The following is a 15957-nucleotide window of genomic DNA, read 5'->3' on the forward strand; positions in this document are numbered from 1 at the left end:
CTGGCATACCAGGTGACAGCATTTTGAGTGTTTGTTGTTGTTGTTTTAGCTGTCTGCTCATTTTGATAAGATATTGTACAGTCACTTCATTATTACATTTTAAGTCATCTTGCGGACTCACGATCAAATGAGGTTGTCGGCCGAACAGTATCGCAAAGGGGGACAGATTAAGAGGAGGTCTAGGAGTGGTTCGGATGCTATGGAGGACTAGTGGCAAAGCTTCAGGCCACGCTAACCCAGTCTCAGCCATTACCTTACCAAGCTTGTTCTTAATAGTACCATTTACTCTTTCCACCTTACCACTGGCTTGTGGTCGGTAAGGGGTGTGAAGTCTGCTACTGATCCCATGAATTTATACATATTTTGGAAGATATCACCAGTAAAGTGGGTACCCCTATCACTTTCAATGATTCTAGGGATACCGAACCTATACGCAAACTCTTGTACAATTTTCTTTGCAGTGAACACAGCAGTATTAGTGGCTGCCGGATATGCTTCTACCCAACCGGAAAACATATCAATACATACTAACACATACTTTAGATTCCTGCAAGGTGGTAATTGGATATAGTCAATTTGTATTACCTGAAAAGGCCCGTCTGTAGGAGGGATGTGGGATGACTCAGTTGGAATAGTTTTCCCGACATTTTTCCTCAAACAAGTAAGACATGACATTCTTTCTTACCAGCCTGAGAGGAAAATCCAGGAGCACACCAGTATGCTCTCACCAGTTTGCACATACCTTCTTTACCCAGGTGAGTCAGACCGTGTGCTGCTTCAGCCAGGCTTGGATAGTATGTTCAGGGAGCTACAGGCTTACCTTGTCCATCCCTCCAGAGTCCTGAGGACTCATGACCACATCCCTTCGCCTTCCAGACCGCCTTTTTCTGCAGGGAACACAAATCTTGCATTTCAATTAATTTCTGCATGTCTAATGTCTGAAAAACCATCATAGTCTCGGTCGATACAGTCATTGGCTCTCAACAACTTTATTAATTCACCTTAAGTCCTGGACTAATCTATAGCCCCTCCCCCCACTCTTATTCACAGGGAAAATGGGACTATTTGCTGTGATGGAGGTACGAATTAAAATCCCTTGTTGCAACAGCCTCTCAATAACAGGATATACCCCTAGTTGCACCTTTGGTTTTAATGGATACTGTGGAATTTTTGGAGCTATCCTACCACTTTTCTAGATTTACTATCACAGGAGCTACGTTTGCCATTAATCCAGTGTCCTGTCCATCTCTGGTCCATAGGGACCCCGGTATTTGCAGCAACATCCCCTTTACTTGAGATGGACTCTGTTCTATAACGGTAGAGTGCAACATTAACCTTTGAGGGGTGTCTAATATATCCTGTACCTCATGCACAACCTTCTCTGGTATATCTAAGAACACACCATCTGGGGTACAGTATATGACACATCCCATTTTACATAACAAGTCTCTTCCTAGCAAGTTAGTAGGAGCCGCTGCAGCCAAGAGAAACGAATGCTTGGTATGCAGGGGCCTGATAGTAACTTTAGTGGGCTTAGTTAAAGGATAATGTAACACTCTTCCCGTTACCCCATAGCTGGAATAGGTTTACTGTTCACCTGTAGATTGAAAGGAGATGTTATCACAGATCTGGCCGCCCCTGTATCTACAAGAAAAGTTTGTTTCCTACCAGCTATGTCAACTATCATTGTTGGTTCTTCTCTCAGACTCTCTGTTAACCTCACTGGCTGTAGACTACAGGTATGACCTGACCCCTAGCGCTGACTATCGCTTTCCCGCACAGCATTTGCTGCTATAATATGTGTGGGTAGGTGTGAGTCTTCTAATCTATGTGAATTCTTCCTTGGAGGATATTTATGTGTCCCACCTCTAGGGTTGTATCTGTCCTTTTTACAATCCCTCCTAACGTGTCCTTCTTCATTACAGTTGAAACATCTGATCAATATATGTTTCTTATTATGTGGGTTGTATGCTGGTGGTCGTGTATGCATCCCCTCTAGAGCCTGTATACTCACCGTCATCAACCTATCACTCTTCTCTTCCTTTTTCCTAAAGATATTTTTATCATGCTCCACAGCAGACTCCCTAAGGGAATCTACTGTGATGCCTCTCCAATTAGGTAATGAGGTTTGTACTCTGGTTTTTAAATTTTCCCTAAGACCATCCATTAGTACTCCTACAGCTACTTCCCTGTGATGTGGGTCCTCACCTATGTTTGATATCCCAGTGAACCGTGTTATCGCTGCTATAGCTCTAATAAAGTAATCTGCTGCTGTTTCACTATCTTTCTGCTTAATGGTGAAAATTTTACTCCAATTTGCTACTACTGGAAAATAGATGGCTAAATGTTTGATAATTGGTTCTATATTCTCTTGAGTAATCTTATCTGTTAAGGTGTCGTCTTCTTCCAACGAACAATCTTTAATACATTTTTGTATGTTAGTATTGGGAGGAAGACACGCCCTCAACACTAAACGCCAATCCTTATTGGTTGGTTCGTGTGCATTTCCTAGGTCTTTAACAAACCTCTGACATTTAGCCAACTCTTTTCTAGGATCTGGGAATTCAGTCATAATGGAACGTAATTCTGATCTAGTCCAAGGACAATGCATTGTTACATTTCTTAAAGGAACTACACCATCCTTATCCGCCTTCCCAATCGTAACTGATATTGTGCAGAATGGATACGAACCCACCGGTTCACTATCTTCAGGGTTAGCTACTTCAGTACTTTGAATATTATCTCTCCTAGTGGTCACACTACTCTCACCTATCTCAGCCATTGCCCCCTTTCCATACTTACGCTGAACCTCTAACATATTAACAGCATAGGCAATGGCTGAAATTACCGTGGGTTCATCCTCTTCTTCAGAAACACTTGCTTTAAACTGACTTAAAACAGGATATAACTTAGCAATTTCCTTTTTTTTCATTTTTAATAACGGCTGTACTTACTCCTCCCGCCACATAGGGTGGGGGGGGGCGCGCTTGCGCTGAGTTCTCCACGCTTCTCAACGGCTACTTCCATTTTGCACGCGCTTTTCGCCACGCCTTCTTCCGCTGTGCATTTGCTGCTCTGCCACATGTTGCCTTCCATTTGCCACAATTTTAAACAATCATTATGCTTATTTCTCACTTTTGTTGACTTAATCAACCACACTTTATCTTTTACGTTATTTAGTACCTCTGCATTAAAACTCCCTATTGTTGGGAAAGGTTTAACACACTCTTTGGTCATCTCGACCCACGTGTCACAATACGCAGTTGTGTGTGCACCATATTTCTTGCACATAAGAAACCGTGCTGAACCAATAGGCCCTTCCTTAGGCAGTACGCTGGCCATCTCTAGCGTATGCTTAGCACCCATGTTGAACAGTACCAGTCTATGCAGACCACACTTTCACAAACACTTTCAACCCTTTGCTACAAACACTCTACTGCTAGAGATCTCTTACTGGCCGTGGACGTATTTGCTCAAGCCGTGTCCACTCGCTTCCTTGGAGCAATAGCTTTGACTGTATATTTCCAAACACTATGATGATTGGGCTGACCTCCTTCCCTGGGCCGAATTTGCGTACAACAACGCATGCCACACGTCTTCCCGGTACTCTCCTTTTTATTGCAACCTGGGGTACCATCCCAGAGTCAACTCCTTATCCGCTCTATCCACTGATAGACCACCTGAAACCAGAGCTACAGTCACCCATCTTAGGAAGATTTGGAAGTCTGTACATCAGTCTTTACTTCGAGCTTCCTTTAGGTCCAAGGTCTTTGCTGATTTACATCGTTCCACTTGTTCAATTAAGGTTGGAGACTCTGTGTGGCTCTCCACTCGGAATATAAGACTCCGTCAGCCATGTAAGAAATTAGGACCTAAATTTATTGGTCCATTTACCATCCTAAAGCAAGTCAACCCAGTGGCCTTCAAATTGAAGCTTCCGGAATTATTAAAAATTCCCAGTACATTTCACTGCTCTTTGTTGAAACCTGCCCGGTCTTCCAGACAATTCAAACCTTGACAGCCCTCTCGACCTCAGCCAGTTTTGGTAGACAGACATCAAGAATTCATAGTTGAGAAGATCCTTGATTCAAAAAAGGTCCAAGGTCAGTTCCACTACTTGGTTCATTAGAAAGGATACGGCCCGGAGGAAAGGTCCTGGGTACCACAAAGAAATCTTCACTCAGATGAATTACTTGCTGATTTCTTTAAAAAGTTTTCCCGGAAAACCGGGGTGTCAGGGTTCCTTGACCCCTCCTCAAGAGGGGGTACTGTTACGAGCCGCGGCGGCTCTGGGCACCGCCGCGTCTCACTTCCGGGTCCGGCTCGGCGTCCCAGCCGTTGTCATGATGACCGGGACGTCATTTCCTCCTGGTCCCGGCCGTTGCATACATAGTTATAGCCCAGCTGGGCTAAATAATACCTGCTGTGCAAGACAGGTTCTGATTGGGTTTCATCTGTTTATAAGGCAGGAAGGGACAAGCCCTCCCTGCCGGTTATAGTTCCTGCTACAGTGCTGTAGACCTGCTCCCTCTCTCTGTTCCTGCTTAACCTTGATCCTGTTACCGTTGCCAACCCTTGCCTGAATATTGACTACGTTTGCCTGCCTGTGCCCCTTGATTGTTGCCTGTACTCTGACGCTGTCATTTTGCCTGTGACCTCTGACTCCGGCTTGTCTCCTGGATACTCTGTTTGCTGCCAGCCCTCGACCCTTGCTTGGACTTCACTCTGCTGGTTACTCCTATACTCTATCGCTGGGTTCTCCCCAGTCAGTACACAACTCACGACCCTCTGTAGTCTGCGGCCAAGTCTGTCCCCACCACTAGGGGCTCCAGTGAACACCAGACTGCAGAGCAGACTCCAGGTATTGTGGTGCTGACTGTCGGGGTTCCTAACACAAATAGAGGATTCTATTAACCCAAATACAACACAAAGAGCATTCTACTGTACAATACAGAATAAGAAACAGATTAGATAATCCACCTCTTCAGCACAAACCAGGTTTGAAGACCACCCCTGCCCCCAAGGAGAGGTTCCACCCTCCCAATACGCTCTACTTCTTCTTGGGGGCAGGGATGGCTTTCAAAGACAAAAAAAATACATAAGTTTAAATATATTTATACTTAAACCTGAAAATTCAAGCTTCCATAATTCAACAAATGCTAACATAAAATGTTTTAAAGTAATAAATAAACAAAGAGAGTATTCTACAAACCCGCATACAACACAAAGACCATTCTACTGTAGAATATAGACTAATAAACAAATTGGATAATCCACCTTTTTACACAAAGCTGCTTTGAAAGCCACCCCTGCCCCCAAGAAGAGGTTCCACCCTTCCAAACCCATCTACCTCTTCTTGGTGGCCGGGATGGCTTTTAAAAACAAAAAAATACATACTTTTAAATATCTTTGGTTAAACCTGAAACTCAAGCTTACATAATTCAACAAATGCTACCATACAATGTGTTAAAGTAATAAAATGACAAAGAAAGCATCCTACTAATCTGCATACAACACAAACAGCATTCTACTGTAGAATACACACTAAAAAAGATACAGACATCGAATTTCAAATACTTTTATTTAAAATAAGAATTCCCCAAAGCCGTCACTTACTTCTTTATTAGCCTCTTAAATGAATAGTGAATAATCTTTCTTCTTTCCTGAAGTCATCCAGATAGGTTAAAAATATAAAACTTTAAGAGAATGACACTATGTCCTCCTTGTGGAGCTGCAATTGGAATGAATGAATAGCTAAATACTCACCAGTCAGAATGGCTTGTGTCTGATTTGAGCAAGGGAAAACCACTGACTGGCAATTGCAATACAGAGAGCATTGTATTAGCTCAAATACAATAGACCATTCTACTAACCAGAATACAACACAGAGAGCATTCTACAAAATAATAATAAATGTATTTGAACATCTATATTTTCAGCAAAAGGTCACTTTAAAAGCCACCGCTGCCCCCAAGAAGAGGATCCACCCTCCCAATACCCTCTGCCTCTTCTTTGGGGCAGGGATAGCTTTCAAAGACAAAAAAATTACATACTTGAAATATAATTTTGGTTAAACCTGAAAGGTCAAGCTCCCATAATTCAACAAATGTTAACAAACAATGTTTTAAATAAATAAAAAAGAGAGCATTCTACTAACCCAAACACAAAACAGAGAAATTTCTATAAACCTGAATACAACAGAGAGCATTCTACTAACCCACATACAACAAAAAGAGCATACTTCTGAAGAATGCAGACTATTAAACAGATTGGATAATCCATCTCTTTAGCACAAAGTCACTTTGAGGGTCACCCCTTCCCTCAAGAAGAGGTTCCACCCCACCCATGCCCTCTACCTATCTTTGGGGGCAGCGATGGCTTTCAAAGGTAAAAAAAATACATACTTTCAAATATAAGTTAACTTTGGTTAAACCTGAAAACTCAAGTTTCCATAATTCCACAAATGCTACCATACAATGTGTTAAAGTAATAAAATAGCAAAAAGAGCATCCTACTAGTCCGCATACAACACAAACAGCATTCTACTGTAGAATACAGACTAATACACAAATTAAATAATCCACCTCTTCAGTACAAAGCTGCTTTGAAGGCCACCCCTGCCCCCAAGGAGAGGTTCCACACCACCAATGCCCTCTATTTGGGGGCAGGGATGGTTTTCAAAGGCAAAAAATATATATACTGGTAAATATAACTTTGCTTAAACCTGAAAACTCAAGCTACCATAATTCAACAAATGCTATCAAACAATGTTTTAAAGTAATAAAAAAAACAAAGAGAGCATTCTACTAACCCGAATACAACAGAGAGCATTCTACTATAGAATACAGAATAAATAGACTGGATAATCTACCTCTTCAGTACAAAGCCACTTTGAAGGCCACCCCTGCCCCCAAGTAGAGGTTCCACTCTCCCGATACCCTCTACCTCTTCTTGGGGGCAGGAATGGTTTTCAAAGACAAACAAATTACATACTTTTAAATATAATGTTGGTTAAACCTAAAACTCAAGCTTCTATAATTCAACAAATGCTAACAAACAATGTTTGAAATAAATAAACAATGACAGCATTCTACTAATCCAAACACAACACAGAGAACTTTCTACAAACCTGAATACAACAGAGAGCATTCTACTAACTTGCATACAACACAAAGAGCATTCTTCTGTAGAATACAGACTAATAAACAGATTGGATAATCCACCTCTTCAGCACAATGCCACTTTGAAGGCCAACGCTGCCCCTAAGAAGAGGTTCCACCTTCCCAATACTCTATACCTCTTCTTGGAGGGATGCCTTTCAAAGGCAAAAAAATGACATACTTTTAAATATTACTTTGGTTAAACCTGAAAACTCAAGCTTCCATAATTCAACAAATGCTATCAAATAATGTTTTAAGGTAATAAATAAACAAAGAGAGTATTGTACTAACCCAAATAAAACAGAGAGCATGCTATTATAGAATACAGAATAAATAGACTCGGTAATAGAACTTTTCAGCACAAAATCACTTTGAAGGCCATCCCTGCCCCCAAGAAGGGGTTCCACCGTCCCAATACCCTCTAACACTTCTTAGGGGCAGGGATGGCTTTCAAAGATAAAAAGAAATACATACTTTTAAATATAATTTTGATTAAACCTAAAAACTCTAGCCTCTACTATGCAACAAATGCGAACATACAATGTTTTAAAGTAATATGTTGCATTTCAACCTTAGATAATAAAAACTAAACTAAAGTGGGATATTTAGTTTCCTCTGCTGGTTTTCATCTACACACTTGAGCTACCATAAACATCTCCATCTTAGTCTGCCCTGACTCTAGGAACACTTTGCTACTGCATAAACTTCTGTCACTTGGTTATATGGAAAAGCCCTTTTACTGGAGTCCAAATTCTCTCTAGCAGTGTAAATTAGATCAAGTTGCCATCGCCTGCCTCCTGCACCCAAAATGTTACAGGGTCAAAGCCATGATGATGGAAAGGTCCTGCCCCCGAGAAGAGGTTCCGCCCTCCCAATACCCTCTATACCTCTTCTTGGAGGCAGGGATGGCTTTCAAACATAAACAAATGCTGGAACATGTAATTCCACAATTTTATCCATATAGAAAAAAACACAGACACTGATTTTGAAATACTTTAAAATAAATAAAAAAAAATCTCCACAGCACTCACCTACCTGTTTATTAGCCTCTTATGATTAGTCTTTCTTATTTCGTGAAGTCGTCCAGATGGGTTAAAAATATAAAACCTTAAGAGAATGACACGATTTGCTCCTTGTGGAGCTGTAATGAGAATGAATGAACAGCTAAATATGCAAATAGCCAACCAGAATGGCTTGTGTCTAATTGGAGCATGGGAAAATCGTTGATTGGCCATTACATTACAGAGAGCATTCTACTGTACAATACAGACAACATCCTAGTGAGCAGAACACAATGCAGAGAGCATCCTCATCTACAATACAGGCTGCATCCTATTCACACCATACAATCCTTTACCAGGGAACAAGCTGTAGAAGCGAAACATACATCATGCAGATGACATCCATGTAATGTCATCATAGAATGTCTAGACTAGTTAGTGGCACCGCATCTAAAGAATTTTAGGTAGTACTGAATTCTTTAAAAATGTATCTAAGAAAACTATTAACTTCCTATATCACAAATATTCAATCTACTGGCATATATTATTCATTTGTTATTACAGACATAGTTAAAGAATCTAGTTCCACAAACAATTAAGCAGCCTTAAGTCCCAACAACTAGAGTCTCTTGTAGACTAATAATGTACATATCATTAATATAATCACCTAGGGAACCAATCCACAATAACATTTTGATGTACAAACCACCATGTGGTGGTATTGAACAGTTTGAAAGAAGTCTCAGGGCTTACATATGGAAATGTTTCTCCTTCGAAAAAATAGGTTGGATAATCCACCTCTTTAGCACAAAGCCAATTTTGAAGGCTACCCCTGCCCCGAAGAAGAGGTTCCACCCTCTCAATACCCTCTACCTCTTCTTGGGGGCAGGGATGGCTTTCAAATAATAAAAAAAAATCAGATGGTTGTTAAACCTGTAAACTATAGCTTCCACAATTCAACACATGCTAACATGTAACGTTTTAAAGTACAATGTAGCAAGTCAGCCTTAGAAGAGAGGCACTACACTAAAATGGGAGAATTAGTTTCCTCTGCCAGCTGTCATCCTCACACTTGTAGCTGCCATAACATCTCTAGCTGTGTCTTGCCTGACTCTATGGGGGGTATTCAATTGTTAGCGAGTTCCGTTAAATACTCGCGCTCTAAAAATGTTACCGTTAATACGGTAATATCCCGCTGGATTTCAGCTCGCAGCTCCCTGAGCTGCGAGCTGAAATCCAGCGAGTAAATTACCGTATTAACGATATTTACGCGCATATTACCGTATTACCGGTAATATTTTTAGAGCGCGAGTATTTAGCGGAACTCGCTAACAATTGAATACCCCCCTATGAACCCTTAGCTGCTGCTCATATGGAGAAGCCTTACTTACTTTTTTATTCTTACTGGAGTCTAAATTCTCTCTAGCTGTGTCTTGCCTGACTCTATCGGGGGTATTCAATTGTTAGCGAGTTCCTTTAAATACTCGCGCTCTAAAAATATTACCGTTAATACGGTAATATCCAGCTGGATTTCAGCTCGCAGCTCCCTGAGCTACGAGCTGAAATCCAGCGAGTAAATTACCGTATTAACGATATTTACGCGCATATTACCGTATTACCGGTAATATTTTTAGAGCGCAAGTATTTTAGCGGTCTCGGTAACAATTGAATATTCCCCTATGAACCCTTAGCTGCTGCTCATATGGAGAAGCCTTACTTACTTACTGGAGTCTAAATTCTCTCTAGCATTGTAAAGCAATGATCACATTGCCATCAGTTACCTCCTGCACTAACATTCAGGATCCCAGCCACCTTTTCTCTCTACTTCAATTGCATGTCATTTGACTTTATTTTGACAATAATAAACAACTATCTTCCAAGATGTAACTGATGTTGGTGGGAGACAGAAGGAACCCCAGGAGAGCTGTTGGTGGGAATGGAAAAGAGGCACATTAGTAAAGGATGGTAAGGAAAGGATTTTATGGGGGGGCAATGACAATAACACCATCATCATCATCATCAACATTTATATAGCGCTACTAATTCCGCAGCGCTGTACAGAGAACTCACTCACATCAGTCCCTGCCCCATTGGGGCTTACAGTCTAAATTCCCTAACACACACACACACACACACACACACACACACACACACACACACACACACACAGACTTGGGTCAATTTGTTAACAGCCAATTAATCTACCAGTATGTCTTTGCAGTGTATGAGAAAGGGACACTATTCACTGTTACATTTATTTTGGCAGTTGGGAATTACACTGGCTATATAGTCCAAGCAGGGGACAAAGTTTAGTGATAACTACTGTCAGTGTGGTTGGGTCATTCTTATTCCATCTAGACACCTCTAGACAACTAGCTGCATTCAATATGTGATTGATACGTTTTGTCATATGCTTATAAAGCATGTTTCGATTTGTCCATGAGAGGAGGGAGTATGGGTTGCTGATAGGAAGCTGAATTTTCGTTATCAACTGGATAAGACTTTGCCCTTCATGCCCAAACCTAGATTTCTTGCTGCTGTGAGTCTTTTCAGCTAGTGGTTCATTTATCAGTGCAAATAGCAGGAGAGACTAGGGACATTCCGTTTTTAATTGTGAGGGGGGAAAAAGCACAAACATTTGCCAAAACTGGTGCCACAGATCTATAATATAATCAGAGGTGCCGAGAGAGGGGTGGGGCAAGTACTAAGTACCGGGGCCCGGACGGGTCATTTGTGGGATTTTGGTATAAACTTTAAATTTCTTCTGACACTGGTAATTTTTTACGACCAGGGTAGGGGTAAGGGGGTGTTGTTGCTGTTGAGCTGTTCATGGGAGGGTTTGCTAGATATTGTGCTGTCCGGTCATGTTGGGTCCTTCCAAGATAGAGCTCGCTAGATGATGTAAGCATTATCTCACAAGACTCTCTCTCCTCCAGTCTACTGTGTGCCGACAGCTGCCATGATCAGTAGAAGCCACGCTAGTGAGAAAACACAGGAGGAACAGCAAATGTCTGATAATATCTTGGATAACTATGTGTCAAAGAGATTATGACTAAATTAGTGAATCCTACTTTTCTACCTGGAATTCTTTTATTCGCCATATGCTACTCCACAATCCACAACATATTGCTGCACCAGTCCATGTATTTTTCAATTTAGGGAGGTCCAAATACAAACATATGACATCATAAATCAGACACAAATAGTGCACCTCTGAGTTTTTCCAAATTTGTAAATGATTCCATGTGACTGGATGGGCTTACTTTGCTACCCGGTCTGTTGGAGAAGAGGATGAAAGGATGTTACATAGTTTATCTGGGTTGCTTTCTCAACATCAGTAACCAACTGTTACTGACCACTTCCACTGGTGACACCTACTACTGGACACTCGCCGACTTACAAATGCAAACTGTGCAATAGTTGCAGGAGGATTCAGCTGCCACCACCAGCCCCCTTCACCAGTACCCAGAATAGCTTACTTCTGGGTAGCTGGTATAACTGCTGCAGCGTCTCTTTGTTGTGGGCTGGCTGGTACTTCTTGACAGCTTACTATAGATCTGGGCTGCTGGGTAGCAGGCAGAGCAATGACACAGTGATGCTAAGTTCAACACAGGACAGCCGGGGAACGGCTTAGAGTGTAAGCTCTTATCTGTTGGTCACAGGATACAGCAGACAATAGGTGATGGTTTATTGCTAAAGCGTCCTTATAAAGACCTTTACACACTAGTTGGAGGTACTAGTGATAAGCCAGAAGTACTGATTGTATATACTACTGCTAGAATACAAAAGACAGCTCTTTATATACTGTTCTGAGACACATGATGGCATGGGGTAAACCAGCCCCCTGATCCTACCTGAAACCACAAAGTCTGAGATATTATATCAGATGTTTAGCATCAGGATGTAAAATATTCTCTAAACTTGAATTTAATGCAAAACTTAGCAAAGTTTACATCAATATGTAAATGACTTGCTATTACATTATCCAAATAGTTCCCTACCTTTTAATATGACAGAATACACAAGATAGAAAGGTAATGACTACTGTGTATTCAGGTCAAAAAGATGTGTTGGTCACCCACAGATGAAAGGCCTAATTAGCATTGGATTTTCTTTCTTCATAAATTACAAATTTCATGGCATACAGCCTTAGAAATCAATGCATTTCATACAAAATCATACAAAATCAGAACATTTGCAATGATATACTGTACATTGGCGCATTGTGCCACTAATTAAAATACAATACAATAACTTATTTCTAATCAATTCAGACACATCAGCCCCCTGTGGGATAATATGGCAACTTTCCTTCTTTTCACTATGTGAAATTGGGATGTAGTTGAAATGTCGACACATAAAATGTGTACTGTTGCAAAGATGACAGTCAAAATGTCAACATGAAGCACTAGATTTTAGCGGCAATACAGTAAAAAAGCAAAAAAGCAAACAAAACTAATTGCAAAAAAACAAACAAAAACCGCTGCGGAGCATATGTCTCGATCAGATATTTCCTTAGAAATATTGGATAACCCCTTATTATTTAATGTCTGGCATGCATGGCTTAAAGTACGACGCCAATGGGGCCTTCATTAATTCTACACACAAACGAGATTGTCTTCCTCTCCATCTATGCATATTGGCAATGCAGCCATCGTCTTTGGATGTATATTACACCCTACACTTATAGTTAAATATGTAAAGAAATGGACAAAGGCAGTTTGGGTTCTGTCTCTATAGGCCCCCCTCCACTTGTAGAAAATACAAAAAAATTCAGCCGTTATCGACTGTACAATATTAATTGAAATGGAGAAAGCCAGTTTGGTTTCTGTCTCTCTAGGCCCCCCTCCACTTGTATAAAATACCAAAAAATTCAGCCATTATAGACTGCACAATATTAATAGAAATGGACAAAGCCATTTTGGGGTCACTGTGTGTATGACACCCTACCCTTAAGGAAAAATTGCCCAAACAGCAGCCTTTCAAGACGGTACGTGATATGGAAATGCTCCAATTCCCTTTCCTCTTTGGGGGTCGATTGCACCCTAGACTTACATAGAAAGTTTTAAAAAGATGTTATCGTCATCATCTTCAGCTTCATCCTCACCCTCATCAGTGTGTACGTCATCATCACAGTCTATCAATTCATCGCCACTTGAATCCGCCATTAGAGAACAGTCAGTACTTGGATTTCTTTGATGGTGAAGGCCTTCCTCGCGGAAGATGTAGTTCATTTTTATAAACATAATTTTCTCCACATTTTTTGGAAGTAACACTTCTACGGCGATCACTGACTAAGTTCCCAGCTGTGCTGAACACTCGTTCAGAGTACACTGGAGGGTGGGCAGCTTAGGTATTGCAAAGCAAGTTTGTACATGGGTTTCCAAATGGCCTGCTTTTCCTCCCAGTAAGAAAAGGGACTGTCTGACATTTCCATATAAATTACCTCTTGAAAATAATCCTCCACCATCCTTTGCATGTTTATACTCGTATTGGATGGCGTTATGGGCAAGGTGACACATTTTTGGGAAAAATCATTCAAACCAGCCCAGATGTTAAATTGTTCTGGTCTGCCCCCTGCGTCTTCCCTGCTTCTTTTTGGGAAATTAAATTTTTTTACGAGCAGCAGCAGCTTGAGAAAGTGAAGGAGGACACGTCAGCAAGCCGAGGCCCAGTTCAGCGGCCAACTTGCTGAGCAATAGCTCCTTGCAGAAGTTCACATCTCGCTCATTTACAAGTAAAGACTCAATGTAGGTCTTAAACCTTGGATCAAGCACAGTGGCCAAAACGTACTGATCAGAGTTCAAGATCTTAATAATTCGAGGATCATTGTGAAGCGAATGAAGTACTTGATCGACAAGGCCAACATACTTTGCGGAATTGCTTGATTTCAACTCCTCCTTCAGTATCTCAAGCTGCTTTTCCCATAGTCTAATTAAAGGAATGACTTGGCTCAAACTAGCGGAATCTGCACTCACTTCACACGTCACAACTTTAAATGGTTTCAGCACCTTGTACAGGACTGAAAGGATTCCCCACTGTGCAAGAGTGAAATACATGCCCCCTCCTTTCCCAATGTCATGGCTTGTGCAATACGCTTGGATGGCTTTGCGCTGTTCCTCCATCCTCTGCAGCATGTACAGGGTGGAATTCCACCTAGTTACCACCTCCTGCTTAAGTTGGTGGCAGGGCAAGTTAAGCTGCTCTTGGAGCTGCTGCAATCTCCTACATGCTGTGGCCGAATGCCTGAAATGGCCTGAAAGTTTACGGGCCACCGAAAGCATCTCCTGCACCTCACGGTTATTTCGTAGGAAGCTCTGCACCACCAAGTTGATGGTGTGAGCAAAACAGGGAATGTGCTGGAAATCACCCAGCTGTAATGCTCGGACTATATTGTTGGCGTTATCAGAAATGACATATCCTGGGGAGAGTCCAAGTGGTATAAGTCATGTATCAATCACATCTCTCAGTTTGCGTAACAAATTGTCAGCTATATGCCTGTTAGTGAAGTCGTGATACAAAGAGTGGCCTGCCTGTGACAAATGTTACCTAGTGGTGTACATGCTGCTGCTGTTCCTGCTGGTGAAGGTGAATGACAAACCCAGTGGGCTGTCACAGTCATATAGTCTTTGGTTTGACCACTTCCACTTGTCCACATATCTGTGGTTAAGTGGACAGTGGGCAGAATGGCATTTTTCAGCGCAATCTCTACATTTTTACACACTTTTTGGTATAGTTGTGGAATAACTTTACGGGGAAAATGGTGTCGCGCTGGAATTCTGTAACGCGGACACAAAACCTCAATTAACTGTGAAAAACCAGCTGCGTTTATTGTGGATATTGGACGCAGATCTAACACTAACATGGCAGCTATGGCGTCTGTGATTCGCTTGGCGACTGGGTGACTGCTGTCATATTTGCTTCCCCTAGCAAATGATTGTTTCACAGTTAATTGTTGAAATGTAGGACTGCTCTTTTTCTTGGCCATCCTCTGGGCTGACGATTCACCCACAGCAGCAGCAACAGCAGCAGCAGTGGGACTAACGCTTTCTTCAGAGGAATCAATTATAGTGCAGGAGTCATCCAGCCTTAATAAGTGGGATGCAGGGCTAACTCCGAGTGCTACTGAGGATATTAATGAGGATGGTGTGGTGGGTGTATTTTGTAGCCTTCAGGATGTCGTAATTTTTTTGGAACAACTTTCAGCTTTTCCCAACACTTTGCCATGAACTCTCGTCAAATGGCGTAACATAGACGAGGTACCAAGACGGTTAATGTCCCTCCCTCGACTGACTGTGGCTTGACATACACTACAAATGGCTATACAGTTGTTGTCTGGATTGGGGTAGAAATAATTCCACACATAAGAAGTGGATTTTTGATTTTTTTGGCCTTGCATGACAATGGCCTTTTTCTTGTCACATGCCAGAACTGCTGCCACTGGTGCAGGACTTACACAAACAACCTCATCCTCATCAACATCCTCATTAGCGCCCTCGTCGCCTACACAAATCTCCCCCTCATCCTCTTCTATTTCCATAGTGGCATCCTCAATTTGTGTATCACCAGCTACACTCGGGCTGTTCAGGCACACATCAGCAGAACTGCTGAAAGGGTCACTCTTTATGGGTACACTAACAGAATGCTCACGATTAGACATCCCACTGTTGGATGGACTTTCCACAGGGATTGGTGTCATTTGTGATTCAGAGCAAACATTATCCTCTAATGCCTTACTGTTATCTTGCAGCTCAGCTTTGACGCGTAACAGTAGTTGTGCACCACTTGTAGGCTCG

This window comes from Mixophyes fleayi, chromosome 9, assembly GCF_038048845.1.
Source record: "Mixophyes fleayi isolate aMixFle1 chromosome 9, aMixFle1.hap1, whole genome shotgun sequence".
In the NCBI taxonomy this organism is placed as follows: Eukaryota; Metazoa; Chordata; class Amphibia; order Anura; family Limnodynastidae; genus Mixophyes; species Mixophyes fleayi.